This window comes from Mus musculus, chromosome 14, assembly GCF_000001635.26.
Source record: "Mus musculus strain C57BL/6J chromosome 14, GRCm38.p6 C57BL/6J".
In the NCBI taxonomy this organism is placed as follows: Eukaryota; Metazoa; Chordata; class Mammalia; order Rodentia; family Muridae; genus Mus; species Mus musculus.
The window spans coordinates 19,980,317-20,005,301 of NC_000080.6; the positions used below are offsets into that span (position 1 = coordinate 19,980,317).

The 24,985-nt window shown below is 44.3% G+C and overlaps 1 annotated feature.

The window, feature by feature from the left end:
* Window positions 4,146-7,749: an enhancer, noted in NCBI's record as "VISTA enhancer mm1498". NCBI's record gives its function as "enhancer in: hindbrain (rhombencephalon)[3/5] | midbrain (mesencephalon)[4/5]" and the evidence as "EXISTENCE:transgenic organism evidence [ECO:0001131][PMID:17130149]".

A 24,985-nucleotide genomic window follows, 5' to 3' on the forward strand; every position in this document is an offset into this window, starting at 1 on the left:
AAGACTTCTTCGATGGCTAACTTTTGTTGTCAACTTGAATTTAAAAGAAGATATCTCTGGAAGTGTCTGTGAAGATGTTTCCAGAGGCGCTTAGCTGGGGTCAGGGGATGGGGGGGGTGGGGGGAGCATCATTCCATGGAATAAAAGCCCAGACTGAATGAACAGGGAAGAAGGGGAAAAAGTAGGCTGCATACTTCCTCTGCCATGCTGTCCCGTCCACTATAGATGATGACCTCTGATGCCTTCCTTCCTTAAGTGGCTTCTCTTGGGGATTTTGTCACAGCATGAAAAAGAAGAAAATCTCCCCTGGCCAAGTAGGCAGGCAGAGCAGGGTCTCTCCTCTGCAGGGTCATTCTGCCCTGCCCCCGACTCTCCTTCAACACAGTTGTTTTAATGTTGATCCACTGTACGTCTGTCTCACCCCTCTGTCAGGGGCCCCGTTTTGTGTTTTCCTCACTAATGTAGCAGTTAGTTCATAGAAGTTTGCATACTGAAAAGCAACAACTGCTGGCAGAAATTCTCACACCTTTGTATTTCTTTGGCCACTGTGTGTGTGGGGGGGATGTCTGAGATGGGGTGGGGGGGATGTCTGAGATGGGGCGGGGGGGGGGAATGTCTGAGATGGGGCGGGGGGGGGAATGTCTGAGATGGGGTGGGGGGGATGTCTGAGATGGGGCGGGGGGGGGAATGTCTGAGATGGGGCGGGGGGGGTGATGTCTGAGATGATTACTTAGCTGGAGTGTAAAGTCACAATCCCACCCTCCTCTCTCCCTCTCTCTTCTACAAACTCCAGGAAACCGCGCTATATGTACACCAAATTCTGAATATCTGTTACGTAGGCAACCCTAAAGAAGTCTGGGGCAACGTCTTGTTCCATTTTGGCACTGAAATGTTTATAAAGAAGCATAGTCTGGCGACAAAAACTAATTTAAAAAATTAAAATGAGATAGAAAACAGGAAGGAAAGCCATTCTGTCCTTGAATCTCTGGAGGAACGTTACAAGAGGGTACTGTACAACCAGGAACACTTCTGACATATTTTGCACACCCCAAAGTCTTCACTGCCTCAAAGCTGTCCCTGAGCCTCTCGTATGCCAAATCCCCAAACTCATTCTCTAATCTCTTTACCATGCTTCACTTCTACCAGCACCACGACCACCACGACCATCACCACCATCACCACCACCATCACCACCACCACCACAACCATCACCACGACCACGACCACCACGACCATCACCACCATCACCACCACCACGACCACCACGACCACCACGACACCACAACCATCACCACCACCACGACCACCATCACCACCACCATCACCACCACCACCACAACCATCACCACCACCACGACCACCATGACCATCACCACCACCACCACAACCATCACCACCACCACCACGACCACCACGACCATCACCACCATCACCACCACCATCACCACCACCACCACAACCATCACCACCACCACGACCACCATGACCATCACCACCATCACCACCACCACCACAACCATCACCACCACCACGACCACCATGACCATCACCACCATCATCACCACCACCACTACACCATACAACCACACTACCACTATGACCACCACCATCACCACTAGCCCCACACCACCACACCACCACCACCCTATTGTGCCCAGCTAGCTCTATGCTGTTTCAATTGACTTGCCTTCTCTGACTAAGCCCCCACTTAATTCTCTTTCCATGTCTTAGTTCTCTCTTGCTCTCTGTCTTTCCCCATCTCCCTCTGTCTTACAGATACTGACCACAACTCATGCCAACAAAGCTGACCTGCAGGAATGTATAGGTAGTGAGGAAAGAAGAGTGAAATGGGAAGAACAAATTCACATACTAATAACGTTTGCCCACTTGCATGCATAGATGATATCTAATAACTCACTGAATGGCTGTACAGCAGCAGTGAAGAAGAAATATGTTAATTTTTGTTTTTTTTTTTTTTTTTTGGTTTTTCGAGGCAGGGTTTCTCTGTGTAGCTCTGGCTGTCCTGGAACTCACTCTGTAGACCAGGCTGGCCTCAAACTCAGAAATCTGCCTGTCTCTGCCTCCCAAGTGCTGGGATTAAAGGCGTGTGCCACCACCGACCGGCGAAATATGTTAATTCTTGAGCTGTTATTTTTCTCACAGAAGAAACAGAGCACCAGGCATTTTGCAGGCCAGCTAGATAACGTAGAAGGCTCACTCAAGAGTTCAAAAGCATCATCATGTCCCGATATTTGCAATATGGGCTCATTCTCTCCCATAGCCATCCAGCCCAGCTGTTACAGGCACTAAGAATACAGAATCATATTGCATTAAAGAGAGTCAGGAGTAGCATGCAGAACTAACCTTTCTTGAGAAACAGCCAACAGTATTCACCCTGAATATGTCAGCCTGTGTCTCACTAGTGGGACAAAGCGTATTAAGAGTGAGGACCATCTCCTTCTTTAGAGGATATGTCAGCATTATTCCTTGGGTATAACTAGGGAACTGTTTTGGTTATCTTTATGTTGTGGGATTACACAAGTGACAGAAGCAGCTTAGGAAATGAGAGATTTATGTTGCCTTATGGTCGGGGACAGGGCCAATTGTGACAGGGAAACACGGTTGTTGGAGTGGCTGTCGCTCGAAGGCTCCGGAGCTTGCCATTGGGATTGTTCACGTTTGGTGGATCGTCATGACCCACCTACTTCGAAAAAATCTCACCAGCTGAGAATCAAGGTGTTAATGTATCAGACTTTGAGGAGGCACTTGAGATACCAGTTGAATGGGTTCATCCTGGCTAGCCAGTGTCTCCATGGTGCCTAGTATATAGAAAGCACAGAACACATTAAATCTTTGTTAAATGAATGCATGAAGAATCCAAGGAGTAACAGAGACTGTCTATCACATTAAGTAAATGATGAACTTTAGTATTGATAAGAGTCACAGCGCCGGGCAGTGGTGGCTCATGCCTTTAATCCCAGCACTTGAGAAGCAGAGGCAGGCAGATTTCTGAGTTCTAGGCCAGCCTGGTCTACAGAGTGAGTTCCAGGACAGCCAGGGCTACACAGAGAATCCCTGTTTCGAAAAACCAAAAAACAAATAACAACAAAAAAAATTAAAAATTAAAAAAAAAAAGAGTCATGGCGACAGGCTGACAAGATGGCTCAGTGGGCCAAGTACTTGTCATGCAAGCCTGATCAATATCTGGGACTCACACAGAGGTAGAAGAAGAGAACCCGCTCCCCAAAGCTGTCTTCTGGTACTCACACAAGCACAGGCCCATATCCCACACTCACACACCACTGTTTCTACTATTGTTAATAATAGTGAAAAGTGCCAAAGCTCCTGAATGTGGTATGGAGGATGAAGGCTTGCTGGCGGCGACTTCTGGTTCCTCTGGTGTACAGCAGTTACTCCGTAGCCATGGCATGAAGTCATGCCTTCTGATAACTAGACTTTCTCCCTCATCCAAAGGAAACTGCTTTATAACCTGAGCGACTGGGTTCTCCCACTCTTGCCTGGAAAATGGTTCGTGTACAGTGTGCCTTTGAAGACTGAGGAGGAAAAACCACCCTTGCATGCATGCATTGGTGCATCTGACGCTGTGAGCTGCTTTCCTCCTGGCATCAGTGACTGTAACCCTCCACATCTTATCTCTACCGCAGAGGACACGACATTCCCAGAGGCGCTGCTGGCTTATTTCAAGAAGGACAAGAAAACTTTGCCTCCTCAGGTCCCACTTTAAAATAAGATCTCCAAAAAGATAAGTCAAAAAGGCCATACAACAAAAACACACTTTAGTGTGTTCTCATTATAAGAGGGAGAAAGGTGGACAGTTGCTTTTAAAATTCAGGGCCTCCTCCCATGCAATACAAATCAATGCTATTTTCAAAGGAGAGTCAAAGAAACAGAGGAGGTAAAATAGGCAGCAGGTAATGAAGCCACTGACAAGGCGCTGGAGAGAAGCGCGTTCACTGAACGGTATTTTTTACTCTTTTTGTGGGGAGGGAGAAAATAAATTCAGTTTAAAAGGGATGGAAATGTTGCTGGAATTAGTCGTTTAGAAACACTTACTTTTTCTCTAAAATTGCGTATAATTACACGTTCAAACGTGCAAATACTTATTAGGATCTTCCTAGGAAACAGAATACGGCGCCTGTTTCACGACGTGTATACAATCAAAGGGAATCAACAAAGAAAATAGTTATCGGATAAATATATGTACACTGTGATACATTAAACCCTGCGAAGGAGAAGAAAAGGGTTCAGAGGGGCAGGGACACATGGTCTATTTTAAGTAAGAGGAATTTCAAAGGGTGCTGTCCATGCTGATTTTTTTTCTTTGATCTCTCTCTTCCCCCCACACCTTCTGATTCATTCCTAGTTTTCTTTGCTCTGTGTTCTGCCTACAGGATCTTCAAGATGGGTCTTTAGTCCTGACTCTTTATCGTCTCCTGCTCATACTCAGCTGTCTCCTCCTTGCACTGACTTAGCTGTGTGACTTTTAAGGGTAAGCCACAAAATGCTCTAGAGCCCCCAGCTTGGCCTCTCGAGTCAGCCATTTGGTGAGTCCCAGTGGCAGGTTGTGAGGGCACTCAAGGCTCTGTGGCGAGAGAAAGGCTCCCGGATCTCCTGTCAAGAGCCAGCAGCCACCTGAAGCCTTGTGAGCCACCTTGGGAGTGACTCTCCAATCAGGGCAAGCTTTCAAACAACTGACATCCTGACTATACTATAACAGGAGAAGGGGCCTGAAGCTACAAAGACTAGCTCCCAAATTCATGACTCACAGACACTGCAAGAAATGGTTAATGTTTATTGTTTCTAGCATCTGTGTGTTGGGGAGAAGTCGCTATGCGGTAACACTGTATGTGGCTCTTTCTGCCTCTGCTTTTCATCAGCGTTTGGCCAATGGGCTGCAAGTGAGGTCAGCATGTTCCTTACCACACTGCTTTGGTTCTGATTTCCTTCCACAAAAGCCACAAGTCCTCTGGACGTGCCTGCTGTTTCCAGGACTGCAGCTGTCTGTGCTCCTGCCACACCAGCTCCTTCAAGTCTGCATGTGACACTGGATCTTGCTGTGGTTCCCTTAACCCTCCACACACCATTGTGACCAGTCCCTTCCCTCTTGCAAAACTGCCTGCCTTTTGATTCCAGACTAGTTTAAACGAATGGTAGGGGAGGCTGTCTGCATAGATTACCGGGAGGAAGTGAGAGAAAGCCTTCTTTCTGTTTCTAGGGCACAGTGTTCAACAAGTGCTAACCCTGGGGTCAGCAGATGTTTTCAAGGAATACCAAAGGGAGAACATGGGGAAGGAATGCAGGAGAGAGCTGGGGAGTAGGGATGGGGAGGTGGTCGGGAGCCACATTTGAACGGGTTTTGTGGTGGATGGTGATTTAGTGAACACGGTGCACAGCAGTGGGGTGGCATGGGGTGGCGTGGGGAACAGGCTGATGGCCATGGCAGGGTCTGAGCTACCCGATAAGAGTGAAGGTTTTAAAAAGGGAAACTGCAACTACAATCAGAAGTTTCCCGCCCCTCCCCCACGGGTTTTTTGGCTTGTTGTTGTATGTGTTTGAGATGGGCTTTCTCTGTGTAACAGCCCTGGCAGTCTTGGAATGCTTTGTACAACAGGCTACCCTCAAAATCAGAAATCCCCCAGCCTCTGCCTCCCGAGGGCTGGGATCAAAGGCTTGGGCCACAACCTGGGCTACTTTTACTTTAGTTTAGAAAGCATGGCTCAGGATGACAGATAATACAGGCATGGAGGAGAGAGTCAGGGTATGTGTTCAAATAAAGGTTGTGAGAATTTGCTGGACAAGAGAGAAGGAGAGGAGGGGGATGAAAGGTTGAAAGTGAGTGATGGAGGCCAGAGCGGTGTGCAGAGATGAGAACAGAGGGGGAAGTGGAAGCGGAAGAGTGTGCAGAGAGGAGGAGAAAGCCAACAATTTCCTCATCTCAGCTGGTACAGGAAAAGAACAACCCGCTTTGTTTTTTTTAAAGGAAGACTTTATTTTACAAGAAAAGGGCTTTTACAGCCACACCAACGCTCTACTCCTATCTCTTGGCTTGTTCCCGTGTTGCCAATAAAAGACTTTTAAAAGCAAAGAGTGTTTCTTCCACTTTATTGTGTGACAGTCTTCCTCTAAAAGTCACACCAGTAAACCCAGAAGGGAAATCTGTGCCTGATGGGGGTTCAGACTCCTCTTTGTCACCAAACATCTATCTGCCAGTAAATAGATTCTGTCACATTTCCTCCTCGCTTCCTCGCTTGAAGACTCTAATGACCAGGCCTATAAAAAACACATCACAATACTTAGCCAAATCCACTTTGAATCTGAAAGCTGATTACTTTCAACTACTAACACGTGTGACAGGAAACAAGACCCTTCTGCTTTTCTCTGGCCAGCACCCAGAGCTCTGTTTGCACTGCAGCCATAAACTTAGAGCGGTACCACACCGAGGCAAAGTCTCCTCCTGCAACAGGGATACCTGCCTTTCCCGGCAGGCTGCGAGCTTCAGGCAGCCTGGGGTTAGAAAACTTCCTTTAGCTGACTTGACCTGTCAGAGCCCTGTGTCCTGTGCAGCAGAGGAGAAGGGGAAGTCCTCTGCTCTCTGTGGCATCTGCCACAGGCTCGGCACCTTCCGGCTGCATGATGCTGGCGCCAGCACAGGCCTGTCTCCATACCAGAGTTTGCGAGCTTCTTTTCTTTTTCTTTCTTCTCCTTTCTCTGCTTTTCTTTCCTTTTCCTTCTTCCCTTCCTTCCTTCCTTTTTCTTTCTTTTGGTTGCTGTTTTCAGAATGACCTTTGTCTAAAAAATTCTGAAAGCTTCTAACAAGGGACACAGCCCACTGTGATAAATGGTCTTTTCCCCCATCCCCCTCTGGTTACCATGGCAACGTCGGATGACTGATTTCCTGGTTGCCATGTAAATGCAGTGGGATTCCAGCCTGCTCTACCACACAAAGACGTCAGTAAGAAAAGCTAGGAAACAGAACAGAACGAAAAATCATATTCCAAAAGACAATTTCATTGCCAGTTGTCTTGCCTCACACAAAAGGCGAGGGAAAGAGCCAAATGTAGTTAGAAGTAGCGCTCCTCCCGAGGTGGGGAAATGTGTAGCTTCCCACATGGCTGGGAAGAATGGGAAAGAAAGGGGGAAATCCCGAGCAGTTGGCATGGCGACAGGAAGACAGATGCTTTTCTCAGGTGGCTGGAGCCCACCAGCAATCAGACCCACCCAGAAGAAATCTGAAAGATTTAGTCGGCTGGATTCCACACCAAACAAAAGGATAGGTCTTGTGGATCCTCTTCACAATGCTTTTGCTTATATAACTTTAAAAAAAAAAAAAAAAAAAAAAAACAGAGCTGAGATTCCAAACGTTTTCATTTTACGTTTGGTCATGTGGAATTTTTATTTCTATCCAATCATTTTGTAAAATTAAAGACAAATTAGTAACTACTTGTCTCCCTTTTGTTGATATGTAACTCCTTGCTTAAAACTGCATACCAAAAATTGGTCAATCTAGATTACTTATCATAGCCTGAATATTTATCTTGTGCTTAGTAAATCCATAGTACACTAGTTTGAGAGAAAATGTAAAATATATTTTGTAATATTTTAAGTATGTAAAACCCTAAAATTATTGATAATTCATCTGGACTTTTCATCATCATATTTCAGAAGTACATGATTTTACATCTTTTTTTTTTCTTTTCTGTAAAATATCTTCCTGCCTCTTGACAGTGCTTCATACGTTTCTAAAACTTAACTTGGTAGAACTTCCTGGGTTTGCTAAAGTGGACACAGAGGACCTGCTGGGACCACAGAGTCTTCTAATCGGAGATGATGGAGCAAGGGGCGCCAACCTTTCCTATTTTAGATGCTGGTACCTGAGCCATGATGCCCAGATAGAACATGTGGCTGGAGAGAGTTCTCTGTCGGAGCACTTCCTGCATCCTTTCTAGTATCCATGCTAATGTTACCCTGTCCCAGACTGGATCACTGGGTGTCGCATAGTGTGGTGGTTTGAATAAAATTATCCCCATACACTCATATGTTTGGATGCTTGGTCTCTAGGTGGTAGAACTGTTTGGGAAACATGGAAAAACTGCTAATTAAGGTTGAAGTCTACCATTGACCGGATAGCCTTCTGGGGTTCAGGGCAAAATCGGAGACTCCCTTCATTAACAGAGTTTTTCCTTCTATGACCTTGTCTGAGGAATTCTAAGCCCAGAATCTCACCTCTACTTGAAGAATGTCACACAGTCTCAGTTACTTTATAGGATCAAATTCCTTTCTCCAGTTAAAAACCTGTTCAGCCAACACCCGAGATTCCTGAAATGCTCCACCCTGTTAATGAGGTATGTTAGGTACTCTAAGTCCTCAGCCTTTGCCCATCTTGAATGTCCCTGCCCTCAGTCCCCCAAAACCTGATAAGCCTTGTGTCACCCTAAGTAAAGCTGATCTGCCTACTGACAAGTGGTCCTGTGTGGTCATTCACCGTATGCACTCACAGGGCTTCGGAACCCTTGCTGGCCGCCTCTGCTTCCACTGCCCTCGTGGACCGAATCAGCCCACTGGGAGACCCACAAGGAAGGATTGGCAGGTATGGCCTTGTTGAAGGAAGTATATCACTGAAAATTTAAAAGTCCAGTGTCTCCCTCTCTGCTTTCTGGTTGTGTCTTAGCTTACATATCCCAGCACAGTGCCTGCCTTCCTGCTGCTGAGCTCCCAACCATGGTCATAGATGCTAAACCTTTGAAAACGTAAGCCCCTAATAGACTTCTGTAAGTTGCCTTGGTCATGGTGCCTCATTACAGCAATACTAAAGTAATTAAGATACGAAGTTGGGAAAGGAAACTAAGAGCTTTAATGATTCTGTGAAATTCCAAATTGTGCAGTGTCCATCGGATTTACTTAGTGCAGGATCTGTCAAGGTTTGTTGATATTCCAATAGCTATGATGATGTGCCGAGAGAGAAATCTAGAGAACACAGTGTCTCTCAGATATAGTCGACCACTGAACAGTCTTCTCGGAACATCGCTTATGCTTTTAGAACATATTTTGAGAAACATGAGGCCAGATTGTCTCTAAAAATCCAATATAAAATACATCGATTTTTATTTTTGGTTAAAGCTGTATAATTTTTAAGATTCCCTAATTGATTCCATAGACAAATTCCTGAAAAAAGCCAAAAGGGACAAGAAAGTGATAAAGAAAGAACTCACAGTAAATGAGATTCCTTGCATGATATTTTAAACCTAAGTACATGAGCACATATTTTCATTTTCAAGATTCTCTTACATTTTCTATAGTTCTGATAGGTGAGATTCTCTAGCAATAAAATCCACTAGAGCTCCAGTTTGCTTTATGAAAACATTATGGGAAGAAGGGAAGGGGGGTGCATAGCATTGGGCATGGAGTGATGCCTCTATTTTAGGGTCAGCTGTAAGGTATAATTGATTATTCGCCTTGGAAGGAGTTAGTAGTGGTTAGGGAACTTTGGGAAGGGTTTGTAGTACATGTGTGAGTATGTGTGCATGTGTGCATGCTGATATGTGTTTGCACGTGGAGGCTGATGTTAGGCGTCTTTCTCTATGACCCTCCAACTTGTTTTTTTGAGACAGAACTCACCCGTTGGCTGGCTAACCCTCGAGCCTCTAGGATAGTGGTTCTTAACTTTCCTAATGCTGCAACCCTTTCATACAGCTCCTCATTTGTGGTGACCTTCCAACCATAAAATTATTTTCATTGCTACTTCAAAACTGTAATTTTGCTACTGTTATGAATTGTAATGTAAATATCTGATATTTCCAATGGTCTTAGGCAACTCCTGTTAAAAGGTCATTCAACCCTCAAAGGGGTCGAAATCCACAGGTGAAGAACCCTGGCTCTAGGATCTTCCTGCCTCTGCTTGCCAGTGCTGGATGTGTGTTTGTTTGCTTGCTTGCTTTAAGTGGGTGTTGTGGACAGATCTAAACCTCAGTCAGTCTGCTTGCTCACATTCCTGGAGCCATCTCCCGAGTTTGAACAGGAGACTTGGTCAGTGCTGTCTTCAGTGGAGGTTTCAGGCCTTCTCACGTTGTTTCCTCATTATAGGATAATCTTCCTGAGCCCAGCTTTGAAGAGGGGCAGAACTTCAGCAGCCTTACCACCACTAAAGGCAGTGAAGAAACCGGGGGTCCAGGGATCTCTTTCTCTTCCTCTCCTACTTTACACACCATGAGAAAGAAGGGAGATGGATCTGCCACTGAGTTGCTTCATATAGCCTTCCCTGGAGGAGGAGGGAAACTTGAGCCAAATATGCAATAGTTTACAAGACCAAAGTGTTTTAACAAGTGCAAGTGACTGAAGAGTTATGGCTTAGAACAAAATGTTGTAGGAGCCTGCTGCCCAGAGAGACAAAAGAACAGATGAGAAGCACAGTTACACAGTTGGTAGCAGCCATTAGCAAGTTAAAATTAGTCCCTGTGTTTACCTCAATGGGTTGAATGTCTTCAATCAAACCAATTGAATAGCTGGGGATAGCCATATAAGCATTGTGGAGAGGCACAGAGGGAGGAAGGGAAGGGAGGACACACAGGAGATCAATTTACTTTGTCTGGGTTACCAAGAGAATCTGAGCAACAGAGAGAACTGGGGTGATGGAAGAGAAAGGGGGCTGAGTGGGCTGGTGAAACTGGTGGATCAGAGGCATGAGGTAGGCCAGAACACGGCTGACTGTGTGGTAGGAAAGATTTGGCATCATGTCAGTTGGACCACAATGAGGATGGAAGAGGTGGGTTGGTTCTGTCAATCAATGTAAACAGAAGAGCCATGGAAGACAGTAATCTAGGCACTGGCTGTTAGCAATTCCTTTAGGCTGCGCCCAACAGCTACTACCTAGCAATAGCTTGTATAGCCAACTGCCAGGTATGGGCCAACCAGGCATATAAGAACTGCTCAGTTTCTCTCTCTCTCTCTCTCTCTCTCTCTCTCTCTCTCTCTCTCTCTCTCTCTCTCTCTCCTCCACCTGTCCCTGGCTGGCCTCTTCCTCTCTTCTCACTCATTCTGTCCTTCTCTGTACCCCTCTTTTCTCTGCCTCTACCCCTTTTCCAGGTTCCCTTCCCTTCCGCCAATAAACTTCCTTTTGCATTAGGTCTGCCACATGGTGGTGATTCCTCAGGGGAACACCTTGGCTGGGCCTGCTGGGGTGCTCTCTCCCATATATTATACCACCGTTTTATAAAACCGCACTCCTGATACTTGAACATTTCGGAAGAATTTGATGGTCAGCTGTTTGGGGGGCGTGAGATGAGGTCCTAGGAAATAAAGCAATAAAGAGGCCCCGGGTTCATTCAATCCATTCAGCAATTGTTCATTTGCATTAACATTATTCTTCCCCTCTCTCAGCCCTGAAGACCTTCCTTAAGACTTAGAGAAAGGAATATGTTGATTAAAAGTACCTGAAATAGTTCAGCTTATTATAACTTAATTGGATTGTTGATCTCTTCCTTTCCATAATGATTCCAGTGGGTCTTTAGCAGCCGTGTCACAGCCTGTGACCTTTGTGACAACAAGATTACTGAGTTTTCCAGAGGAGGAGACCTCCTTTTCTTCCTTTAATTCTCCTAAGTGGTTATCCTTTGTGAAAACAGGTCAAGCACAGGGCATCCCTTTAGCAGCATAAGCCAAATCACCTTGGTGTTCAATAACGTTGTGTCTGTGCAGATTCTGGCAGTACCGCAGAGAAGCCACGCCCAGCTTGTCCATGTCCAGCCCCTCAGCATTTGTGCCTCTGCTATGCAGAGCCCTGCAGCTGCTACAGATGAAATTCTGCCTGCCAATCACAGATTCAATCATTGGTGGGCACAGCTTGGACACAATGAGATGTTCTAGTCTCCTGAGAAAGTCTGTGCCCTCTCCTTTTACAAAAATAACACATTAAAATTGGGTTTTCAGAAAACGTATTTCAAGACACCCACTTTGAATTAAAAGATTCTAATTGTACCTTTCTTTCATGGATCTCTATGTCTAGACTAGATATTATCAGCCCAGCCATCTAGATCTGAATAAGCTCTCTGTGTTCAGGCTCTGAAAGGATTTTTCCAAAATCTTCCTTTCATTATGGTTTAGAAATAAGCATGACATCACAGTTGTCATCTAGGTTAGACAAGAAGGAGGCTTTTAAGACAATAGGAAAATAATGCACAGTGGGCTATGCACATCCTTAAAAGGAGTGTTCAGAAGCCCATCATGTTTTAATTGGTGGGGTTGCCAACATAACTCTGTGTGAACAGTTAACTCATATTAAAGGTTATACTAATTTTGTAAACAATTTATTCTTTCTTGATAGCATTTTCATTTTCTCCAGGCTGTCATTAAGATCTCACTTGGGCAATTGGAAGCTGAGGCACGAGAACTGAGAGTCTGGGGCTAGCCTGGGCTAATGTAGCAAGACTCCACCTAAAACAGAATAGACCCTCAGCTGTCATTGCACAGCCCTGAAGTCCACTTTTCCATAGGCTCCATGCCTACCTCTACACGCGCATGTCTGGTTTTCATTAGAACTTACTGATTCCTATAGAGGGCGTTTCTCGTCAGCTTCTCTTCCCTCCCTACTTCATTTCTTTCCCATGCCTTACTGTTTCGTTGTTAGCTTTTAATAGTTGTGCTGAACTGTCATTGCGGACTCTGTAAAATAGTCTACTCCATCACCTACAGAAGGGTGGCCTGCCCCTCAGCCTCCTCATTCTTGCCTGAAAAATGCTCAGTCCAATACTGCCTCCCTCAGAGGACCACATGAACAGAGGTGGAACAGTACCAGGCTTGCCCTCCTGGTCGAATTTCTACTGACCACTGGGTTTCCCACCTTGGCCAAATATCAGAATGACCTAGAGAGAGAAATCTTACAAGACAGACTCCTGGGTATCTCTCCAGTAGTTTCTGGGCAACTTTGCATTAATTATTCATGTGGAGGAGGCTTTTCCTCTAGTGCTGACCTTGTGTAGATCTTCATATAGAGCTACCCATGCATGTTCCAATAGCAAAGAAAGTATTTTCCCAATCCTCGGTGTGTATATCTGTAACATTTTCTCTTGGGACAGATGCAGATGTTCATACTGAACCCTGGTTTCTGTGGTTCGAGATAAGAGATGATGTCATGGGACTTAATACGTGTGGTTAGCTAGTATAGCTGGCTTTAAGGCTTAGAATGCTGTTGGGTAGAAGAGAAGGAGATATTTTTTCTATATAACATAACTAAAGAGTATTGAAGAATGAAGCAAAGCTGTCTTGTGGCATGTGATGTGAGAGATGTCATTTACAGTCCTTGGAAAGCTTGGGGCACTGTTCTGGTTGTTTGTAGGACAGACCAATCAAGGTAGCTTTCATTTCTCTTTACCCACTGTCACCTCTAAATGTCTAAGATCGTGAGATGAGGGACGGCACAGGTAGCAAAATGAAGAAGCTAAACTTAAAGTGTAGAGGGTTTCAGGAGGGTGGGGCCCAGTGGGAGGGGCATCTACAGGGAAGAGAGCACCCTCAGAAATCTCGGAGCTGAAAAACTTAGGCTGCACCCAAAGATCAGAGTTCAGCCTGTACCCAACTAAGAGGATGCCAGCCAAAAAGGCTGAAGATCCTGCTTCTGAGTTTCTGTTGAATTTGGATTCTGTAGAGAAGCATCCATAGAGGTCCTGGGAGACACCAGAAAGATACATGGAGCACAGATAGAAACAAGGTTTCTTCACAAAAAGGATCATAGTAGTTTGAATGAGAATGAGCCCCTTAGCCATTCATAATATATTTGGTCCCCCGTTGTTGGAACTTACTTTTTTATATAAAATTTACTGTTTGGTACGAATTAGGAGGTGGGCAGGTTGGGGGAAGGGTGTCACTGCAGGTGGTCTTTGAGGTTTCAAAAGCCAATGCTATTTCCCGTTAGCTCCACCCCTCTCTTCCTCCCCTCTCGCCACCATGCTTCCTGCTTATTGATCATAGGGAAGCTCTTACCTACAGCTCCAGTGCCATGCCTGCCTGCCTGCCACCACGGTCCCCACCATGATGGCTGTGGACTCACCCTCTGAAACTGTAAGCAAGCTCCCAATTTAAATGCTTTTTTTCATAAGTTGCCTCTTCACAGCAATAGAAGAATTAGAAGTCAAGGATGAAAATTGTTTTTGAGTAAAGCAGAAAACAAACTGTAGTGTGTGCCTAAACTGAAGCAAAGGCTTTCAGGTTGCCATCTCTTGTGGAAACACACAGCTCTTGCTGAAGCTGCCTGGGTAGAATTCTGATTTCAAAAGACAAGAGGAACTCACCTTTGCCAAAACAATATTCTAATGTTTCTAATGGTTGCACAGCAACTACTTAAGCAAAGAGCGAGTCTGCCAGAGTACCCAGCCCCTGACTAACGTTCCAGGTCTGCTAGAGCACTGCTCCTAGAACGGAAGAAAGCAACCCAAGTGTGAAGTTAGACATGGATCTGTACACATGCTGACTCTACGTTTGCATTATGGAATGAGCAATAAGAATGCCAGCGTAGCCAGGGGTGGTGGCGCAAACCTTTAATCCCAGCACTCAGTAGGCAGAGGTGTCAGGTCTTTGTGAGTTTGTGGCCAACCTGATCTACAAAGTGAGTTCCAGGACAGCCAGGGCTATTACACAGAGAAACCCTCTCTTGAAAAACAAAATAAATATAAATATAAATAAAGAAATATAAATAAGTAAAGAAGTAAGGGATGCCACTCTGGTGGAGGGGATGCAGGGAGCCAGCTCCAAGGGTCAGAGCCAGGGAGAGCTGGTTCATCTGCCATGAGGTAGAGAGGGCTCAAGGGTGATGCTCTCCCTTGCCCCTCCCACTTGCCACCGGCAGTAGTCCGTAGGAATTGCTGGCCCTGCCTCTCACCAGCTGTAGCACTAAGGAGAAAGGACCCTGCACCTCTCCTGGGCTCAGCCAGCCCTGGGGGTGTGAGAAAAGGAGAGTAGGCCCAGCCCCTCACAGGCTGTAGCACTTGGGAGAGCGGGCGCTGCACCTTGATTAGGCAGCTCAGTGGAGCTGGCAGTGGTGACTGCAGGTGAACCAGACCCCAGGGTATGAGAGCAGAAGAGCTGACACTTCCTTCTGCCAATTAAGAGGACCAACTGGAGTAGTGCTAGAGAGCTCGTCCTGATTGACCAAGCCCGCTCAGTCAGTCAACAGCTTCTCCAGCACAGGAGTGAGGATTAAAAAGAAGAAAGACAATTAGACAACATGACCCCAGCCAGTTCTGCGGCTGAGGCGGGTTTATTTTTTCCCAAACTGCTTTTATACCGTTTTAATTACATACAAGTAATAAGGTGAGTCCTAGGTTAAGAAACAAGCAAGGCAATAAACACAAATAGTCATGGAACAAGCAAGGCAATAAACAGAGTTCCATGATCACTGTTACTGAGTGCTTAGTCAGAATGATAACTGAGCCTACTTCCCTGTCCTAGCCCAAAGTCATATTCATCGTGCCTGAAACCTACTTCCCTGTTCTAGCCTAAAATTACATTCCTGCCTGAGCTTACTTCCTTGTCATGGCCAATGTCAGATTCCTGCCTGAAGCCCATTTCCTCGTCTTCGGCCAATGTCAGATTCCTGCCAAGCAGGAACCCAAAGCTCTCCACACCTGATGGTTCAGATAAAGGAGAGATGGTGAGCTGACCAGCTCAGCTGTTATCTAGGCTTTGAGTTGGCTCACCCTAAAATCTATATAATCTGTGAACTATTGAGCCTCGTGAAAGGGCCAGTCAGTCCTGCCAATTCAAAACTGCAGGATGGGAGGAATCCCAGAAATCCAATATTGATTGTGTCACAAAAGCCAGAGACCTTGGACTAAACCAATGACGCATTGCAATGAACGTTTGAAAGTGAAGACGTGTGGACCAAGGGCTGTACTGTGGGACACACTGTGACACACTACAGCTTCCACCATGAGATGTTTACATGCTTGTGTGTGTTGTGTTTATTGGGGTGGCAGGAGATTGCAAGGACAAACAAAGGGCAGATACTAGGAAATGGGGAGATGAGTGGGCTTTGGGTATATGATGTGACACAAAGAATCAAAAACTTTTTTTTTTAATTAAAAAAACCAGATGTCATGGCATTATTATATTTTAAACAAATATCTCTGTACTACATCTTGGTCTTTTACCATTTGTTTTGAGGATGATTTCCGCAAAACAAAATTCACTCTTTAAAAGTTATGTGAGGGGGCTGGTGAGATGGCTCGGTGGGTAAGAGCACTGACTGCTCTTCTGAAGGTCCTGAGTTCAAATCCCAGCAAGCACATGGTGGCTCACAACCATCAGTAATGAGATCTGTCCCTCTTCTGGTGCATCTGAAGTCAGCTACATTGTACTTATTTATAGTAATAAATAAATCTTTGGCTGGAGCGAGCAGAGTTGACCAGAGTGAGTGGGGTGACTGGAGCGAGCAGAGGTCCTAAAAGTCAATTCCCAGCAACCACATGAGCTACAATGTACTCATATACATAAAATAAATCAATCTTTTTTAAAAAAGTTGTGTGAGATTTAACCAGTGTATACAATTGCATACCCACTGTTGTTACAAAAATATGGAGTGATGGCATCTGTTCCCTAATTCTCTCATCCCCTTTTTAAGTCATCCCTTCCTGTTGTCATCCCTATTGTTTTTGCCTTTTCCAGCGGAGTCAATTAAGCAGTCTCTAGCCTCTTGAGTGAGGCTCTGACTCAGCATGGTGCACTGAAGACTCATTCAGATGCATCTGTCCTTAGTCCCTTGCTTCCTTTCTCTTGCACTGTTGAGGGTATCAGGTACACTTGGTGTTGGTGTGGGAGATTGTGTGGACAGAGGGTAGAACAGTCAAAAGGGACACAAAGAAACCCAAAGAAGACATCTTATGAGACTGAAGCGCTACCTACGGCGCTAACGAGGCTTCTTGAGGACATTTTAAAGAAATGATAAAGACTATATTTGAAGCAGGATTTCTGGACTCATTTTATTTCATAAACATCTGTAGTTGGTTTGCTGTGCCAGCACAAGTGCTTTATAGATAATGTTGAATTCTCAACCTTCTGGGTAGGAGCTACCTCTCTGGTCTTGGAGATGTGGGAATCTAGATTCACCCAGCTTTGGTGATTTGCTAATGATCACGCAGTGAGTGGGTGAGTGAGTGAGTAAGTGGGTGAGTGAGTAAGTGATGAAAAGAATATTTGAAGTCTGGCAGCTTAGTTTTGTTGTTGTTTTTTTTTTTTTTGGTTTGTTTTGTTTTGTTGTTTTTGTTTTGGTTTTTCGAGACAGGGTTTCTCTGTATAGCCCTGGCTGACTGGAACTCACTTTGTAGACCAGGCTGGCCTCGAACTCAGAAATCCACCTGCCTCTACCTCCCGAGTGCTGGGATTAAAGGCATGCACCACCATGCTCGGCTTTTTTTTTTTTTTTTTTTTTCCAAAATTTAGTCATCTATCAAATCTCACCCTCCAGAGGAAAGAGGCCAGAGCAGATCTCAAGCCTGGTTAGTAGAAGATGGATGGCAGCCTCCTTCAGAATCCTAGATTGTATCAGTCTGTGCAACAGCAACAAAGATAGCTAACAGATTCAGAAACATGCTGTAGACTGTTTAAAATATAAAGGCGTGGTACTTGCAGGAGTAATGGCGACTAATTTTCTGAACTTTAGTATACGTGTCATGACTGAAATACATGGTCCTTGTGCTATACTGGTACAGAACAGACAACAACAAAAAAGGAGGCACACCCTCAATGCATTCAGAAACATTCCTGAACACTGAGTGTTTACTGCTTCACCAACAGGGATCACTCTGAAGTTAGATATCTGAATTTGATGTGTTTGGATTTCTGGTTAAATTTATTTAATGTATGCAGTGTATTGATTCCTAACTTAGCCGTTGTATATAATATTAAATTACCAAAAAAAAGATGTGTAATATTATGAATATTTGTATCGAATGGGTTGAAATGGAGAACAGCATCAGGACTGCGGCGCCCATGTGAGAAGCAGAGTGTACGAACAATTTTACCTCAGCACATAAAGCCCTTCTACATAAGCAGCAACTCAAATTGGAAGCGTGACGCCACGCAGTAGTTCCAGACGGTTAGTGCTCTTTGCTTTATGGGGCCTTTTGATTTAAAAAGTTTGTTTCTAGCATCTTGTAGTATGTGAAAGTATTTCCTTTATTTATCGTACTGTCTGTATTACACTTATTAATGCTATAGCGTGGATAAAACTAAGAAGAGTGGTGGCGTCAAGCGTTGATGGTGACCTGAAGGTACTGGAATTTTGCTGGTGGGAATGCAAATGAGTGCCATCATTTTGGAAAACGTTCAGCACTACCCCAGTTCCTATGAACACTAAAAATGCGCATGACCTACTGCCCTGTAGTATTAATGTTTTTAATAAAGTCCAGAGCAGAGTTACCACCTGCCTCAATGGTTTATGTTCCCAAATGAAGGACACACACACAGCCTTTATATTTTAATATGCCTTAATTAGCGCTATAGCTGGGCAACTGCCTAATCTCTATGCTGTTAGAATCTACCCCAATAATTCCAAGTTACTACATATTCATTTTTATGTCTAACTTGGCTACTTCTGACCCAATTGAGCAGCCCTCTGGGTCACGCTCTCCCGATCCCTTTACATATGGCTCTCCCTCCCAGTCCTGCACACTCCTCAGGCATGGCAACTCTCTTCTTCCTTCTCTCCCCTCTGATCCCAAGCCCAGGATTCACAAGTCCTGCCTCTGCCTCTCCTCCCTAGCTATTGGCTGCTGGCATCTTTATTTACCAATCAGAATTAACTGGGGGCAGGTTCCCAGAAGCTACATGCAGACCCTCTCTTGCAAACAGTTTTGGGGGACACACTTAGCATTAGGATCCAAGCTACACTGCCCAGTGGTTCATTTCCTGAGTACTCAGCCAGGAAGAAAGATAGCTCAGCATCCACAGGGATGCTTCCAAAACGTTCCTGGTTTTATTCATTATAGCCAAAATTAGAAATAACTCAAACATTCTTCAGCAAACCTGACTATACATTCACCTAACGGAATACCTCTTCAAAGAATGACGGAACATGAGAGTGTGCATGTATGCTGCACAATTACACGAGAAACATAGAAGATACAAGAAGACACAGAATAGATATATCATTCTATGGAAAACAAGCCAAACTAATCCACAATGACTGACCCAGGGTTTGAAGTGGTGACAGCTTTTGTATAGAAAAATACACAGAGAACCTCTGGGGCCGTGGATATAGTCTGTAACTTCATCTGGTTGTGGTAACATGTGTTTATCCAAAGACGTAGAAATGCATGTAAAAATGTCATCACAGTACATCACTGTGTGTCTGGATACTTAGTGCTTCTTTGTGGTTCTCTTTTCCTGTTAATACACACCATGGCAAGAGGTCAAAAGTTTCACCCACAGATTTGGGTAACCTTTTGTTATGTTGAATTTGGTCAGGTTTCTTAACCTCTCTGGTTTTCAATTCCCTTTATCAGTATAAATGCAATTATTAAAAACTATCATTTAGAACTCCATAGTCCCCATGACATAATGCTAAGTTCCACAAGGTTGGGTGTATAACAGACTGCTTAAATTAAATAACTAAAAATGTAGCAAATCCTTTTTATACTGGCCAGGTCTCACACATGGGCTCTGAGTGGCCACTTTTGTTTGACTTGCCATTTACGATTGAGCGGGATATTTAAGAACCGAAAGTATAAAGGTTAATTTCTATAACACTCTTATGGGTCAATATGATTCTCTTCAAAGAGCAATGTAAGAGTGGTGAAACAGTGGTCTGGGTTAATACAGCCACCCCACTTTGTGAGGTATGAGCTATGTTTGCATCTAATTTATGAATATTATTGAAGCATTTTTCTTTGTTTTTCAGTCTCTATAAACACTTAATCTTTCTAATTCTTTTTGAATCATTTTGTCAGTTTTCTTGTTAACAAAATATGTGTGTGTGCATGTGTGTGTGTGTGTATGTGTGTGGTGTGTGTGTGTATGTGTGTGTGTTGTGTGTGTGCATGTGTGTGTGTTGTGTGTGCATGTGTGTGCATGTGTGTGTATGTGTGTGCATGTGCATGTGTGTGTATGTGTGTGTATGTGTGTGTTGTGTGTGTGTGTGCATGTGTGTGTATGTGTGTGTATGTGTGTGCGTGTGCATGTGTGTGTATGTGTGTGTATGTGTGTGTTGTGTGTGTGCATGTGTGTGTATGTGTGTATGTGTGTGTATGTGTGTGTGTTGTGTCTGTGCATGTGTGTGTGTGTTGTGTGTGCATGTGTGTATGTGTGTGTATGTGTGTGTGTTGTGTGTGCATGTGTGTATATGTGTGTGTATGTGTGTGTATGTGTGTGTGTGTTGTGTGTGTGCATGTGTGTGTGTGTTGTGTGTGCATGTGTGTATGTGTGTGTATGTGTGTGTATGTGTGTGTGTTGTGTGTGCATGTGTGTGTATGTGTGTGCATGTGTGTGTATGTGTGTATATGTGTATGTGTGTGCGTGTGCATGTGTGTGTGTATGTGTGTGTGCATGTGTGTGTGTTGTGTGTGTGCATGTGTGTGTGTTGTGTGTGTGCATGTGTGTGTATGTGTGTGTGTATGTGTGTGCATGCGCATGTGTGTGTGTGTAAAGTTTGACATCCACTAACTGCATTTTGAGTGACCAGTGCTTTCACCTTTATATATGACTGTATTACAGGGCTTCAATTATAGTCAATAATTTTTAATTTTTGTTCACATTCAAAATTTTTTCTTATGGGGCTGGAGAGATGGCTCCGTGGTTAAGAGCACTGGCTGTTCTTCCAGAGGCCCTGGGTTCAATTCCCAGCACCACATGGCATCCAGAATTGTCTGTAACTTCAGTTCCAGGAGATCGGATGCCTTCTTCTGGTCTCTATAGACACCAGACACATGCATGGTACATAGACATAGATGCAAGCAAAACATGCATTATGTAAAATAAAATTTTAAAACCTTTAAAAGAATTGTTTTTCTTCCATGTTTGGAATAGAAAATAGTATGAGACTTGGTATTTTCCTTCATAGCTGGCTTACTATCATTTTGTTTGTCAGTGTTAAGATGAGGCCACCTAAACATAATACTAGAAATATTTTACTGAGTTTGTAATTATTAACTTTTCATGTTGGGTTGGCATCAATTATTTTTCTTTCCTGGGAAACTGAAGGTCAAGGGCAGAGTTGGGAAAAGGCTGCAGGGGTTCTTCTTGGTGCTTTTCTAAGGGATGGATCTGTTACAGGGAGCAGAGAATGGGAAAATGTTGGGAGAAGGAGGTCAGTGTTGTTAGACTCTGTCAGGTTCCAAAACCCCTGATTATTGGTGTGCTTATTAGAGCCATGGGGCTAACAAGACACTTGTGAGCGAATGGTATGTGAAGAACTGTAAGAACATACATTTGCGTAGCTTGTTATCCTTCTTAAAACGTATCTGTGGTATAAGGACAAATATTCAGAGTGTAGTTAGGAATTACGCCAGTTTAGTAAAGCTGTGGTTGTAGAATCCATGACTCCATTAGTTCCTGGGTCGTTAGCTAGGTTTCCAATACTAAGTGTGGTCTCCCTCTTACTGCATGGGTCTTAAGTCCAATTAGAGAGCTGTTGGTTACTGCCTAGGTGTGCATGCCACTACTGCACCCGCAGGGTTACTGTACCATGGGTCGTGTTGTGGTTCATAGGCATCATAGCTGGGTAGGATTGCTGAGTCCCTCTCTCATTTGTAAGCCTGCATGGTGCCCTCTGGTTCCATGAGAGCTAGTCCTCAGGGAGGAGGTACTCAGGTCAGTTCCAGCTCAGGGGCTCTGGGTCCTGTGTATGAAGTACATGGTGAATATGACTCATTGTTACCAAGCAATGGGATAAAGATAAAAGCAAACCATTTAACTTAGATCGTTTTGCTGTATAAACTATTCATATTTATTTTCAGAATGCTAAGTGGAACAATAATTAGGTTTTTTTGTTTGGTTGTTTTTTTGGTTTGGTTTTTGCTTTGTTTTGGGTTTTTTGTTTGTTTGTTTGGTTTGTGTTTTTGTTTTTGTTTTTCGGTTTTTCAAGACAGGGTTTCTCTGTATAGCCCTGGCTGTCCTGGAACTCACTTTGTAGACCAGACTGGCCTCGAACTCAGAAATCCTCCTGCCTCTACCTCCCAACTGCTGGGATTAAAGGCGTGCACCACCATGCCCGGTTAATAATTAGTATTTCAATACCAAGAACAACAGTTAATATTTTAGAACCACTGAAATATTACAGGTCAAGAGAGCTGAGAGGTCTGGATATAAATATTTTTTTCACTTTATCAAGATGAAAGGAGTGGAATAGGAAGGTAGATTTAGATGCAGAAATAATCAAAAGCCTAGTCTCCCTTGTACCCCACTTCTGTCTTGGGCGATTTGTGTCTCTTATAGGAGCTTGGTACTTCTTTCCTCTGATTGTAATATCTGACTTGGCTTTGCTCGGGCCTCCTCTGAACCCTGGCACATACATAAATGTACGGGCAGTCTCAGAACTTTTTCGACTTGGCTTTCTCTAGTCGCTCATAGGGGAGCTTTGAAGAAGCTGAGCCAGTAGCTAATGCTTAGTTTTACAAAGTCCTAATAATTTATAGTCTGCTCTTTTGTTAAGACTCTTCTGACCCTTCATGGCCCCATCTATTTTGAGCACTGAATTGTGTCCTTATCCAACTATACAGAAGGGAATACTGGGATGTGTAGGGCATCTACTCTGGGTGTAATACCATGTGCTAAGGCCAAGCAGGACAGAGCAGGATCAAAAAGGAAAGGAAAAAAAATGCATATCTACAACACTTGTCTTTTATTAGTGAGCAGATCTGATTCTCCACAGATTTGCAGGGTATAGCCTAGCCATCCCTCCATGGGTTCCCAGAATTCATGTGGGTAACACCCCCAGCACAATCTAGTTCTTCCATCACTGAATAGGATGCCCTTTTAATCTCTGTGTGGCTTGCGGGTGCTCTTGTCCTTACTACCGGCCCAGTGATAACTCTATCCACAGCATACAGGAGCGCCAAGCCTGTTGCACCAGACTTGCCACCCTCTGGAGGGAATAACATTAGCTTCTCCGTAGCCTTTTATCTGCCTCCTTCATCCAGCCCTAGCCTCTTGTCTCCCTGCTGGTTGACAAGCTCTGTTTTCAGTCACCAGGGGTGGCCTCTCTTCCACGTGGCTCTGACCTCAGCAGGGGAGTCTGAGACTTGCAGAAGGCAGGCAAGCCCAGGGACAAAACCATCCATCAGGGTCCCTACAACTCCTGGTCAGGGTATCACAGGGAAAAGGTGCTTCCAAACTTTATGTATAAATACAAAACTTGCCTCCCGGTTCACAGAGAGAAGTCGAAAGCAATTCCTGCTTTCCTTTCTCTTTCCAGTCCTTCAAAGGCCTTCTACCTTCTCTAAAAGTTCTACTGTGTGACTTACTCATGACAGCTTCTGGATGAAGTCCACAAAACCATGGTTACTAACTCTGTAGGTACTGATGCTGCATGACGGTGGTGTCAAAGGGCAGTACTGAGTGGATCTCCACAGTTACAGCAAGCTATACAAAAACCACAGTATAGCCAATGCTATGCCTATGGCCACCTAGATCATTGTAAAAAGAGAGGCAGATGACAATGGTTCTGCTACAAGGATAAATCCATCCATCATACAAGCAGATGAGCCAGAGGACTGATGCTGCCTGGGTGCCCTGAGTGGTACACTACACGCTGCTGCTCCTGATAACTTCTCTAAAATTAAATACTGCCATTATTTATGCCCCCAACTCTTTTTTTTTTGGGGGGGGGGGTTTGAGACAGGGTTTCTCTGTATAGCCCTGGCTATCCTGGAACTCACTTTGTAGACCAGGCTGGCCTTGAACTCAGAAATCCACCTGTCTCTGCCTCCCAAGTGCTGGGATTAAAGACATGCGCCACCACGACTGGCTAATCCCCCAACTCTTATAGCTGCCTTTGTTTTATAAAATTCACAAAAATAGCAATTTTCATTTCAAGTGAAGGTTTCTTGACTAGTGTAAACACAAGATTTCTTGACTACATCCCATTCCTAGGATGGCCTCAAACTCCTGGATTCAAGGGTATTTTCCTGCATCTGTCTCTTGAGTAGCAGACATCTCCACCTTCATGTGAGAAGGCATTCAGGCTTTTGCTAAAGAGCAAGGGTTCTTGGGGAAATGTGATGTTGTCATCTTGCCTTACTCCAGGCTTTTAGGGGACTCTTTTTAGTTCTCACCATAGAGGTCACAGGAAGCAGGAACTAGAAGATGCTTAGGGAAGTTGATGTGTTTGCATCATTAAAACAAATTTCCCAGGGACCAAGGATGCTTAAAGTGGAGTTCTGTGAAGACAGGCAAACCCATGATGATGGAGATTTTCTTGGAATGCCTAGAAGAGAAGATAGGTTTGGAGGTGGGGTAGCAATTGCTAGAGCAGAAGTAGACTGTCCCTGAAGTTCTAACCAGTATATTTTCCATCTGGGTCCCAAGAGCCTGGCTTATGTATCTGTATGTTTATTTTACATTCATATTACATAGCACCAATGCCCACAAATCACATGTTTGGGGATCTGTAAATGTGAATCATGAGTAGGTTCATAAAGCAGCAAACAGGTGATAATAAATATTTTTTTCCTGGGCTGGAGATATGACTCAGCAGTTAAGAGCCTTTTCTGCTCTTTCAGAAGACCCAGGTTCAATTCTTAGCACACCCACTGGGAGGCTCACAACTGCCAGTAACTTGATTTCCAGAGGGTCTGATGCCCTCTGCTGGCTTCCTAAGGCACCTGCATACATGTGGTGCACATATGTACTCTGAGATATATATACACATGAATACCCATATAATAAATGAAAGATAATAAATAAATTAAATAATGAATAAATAAATAAATAAATAAATAAATGACATGTGCTGTCCCTGTTAAGATAGTAAGCTTATCTAAAGGTT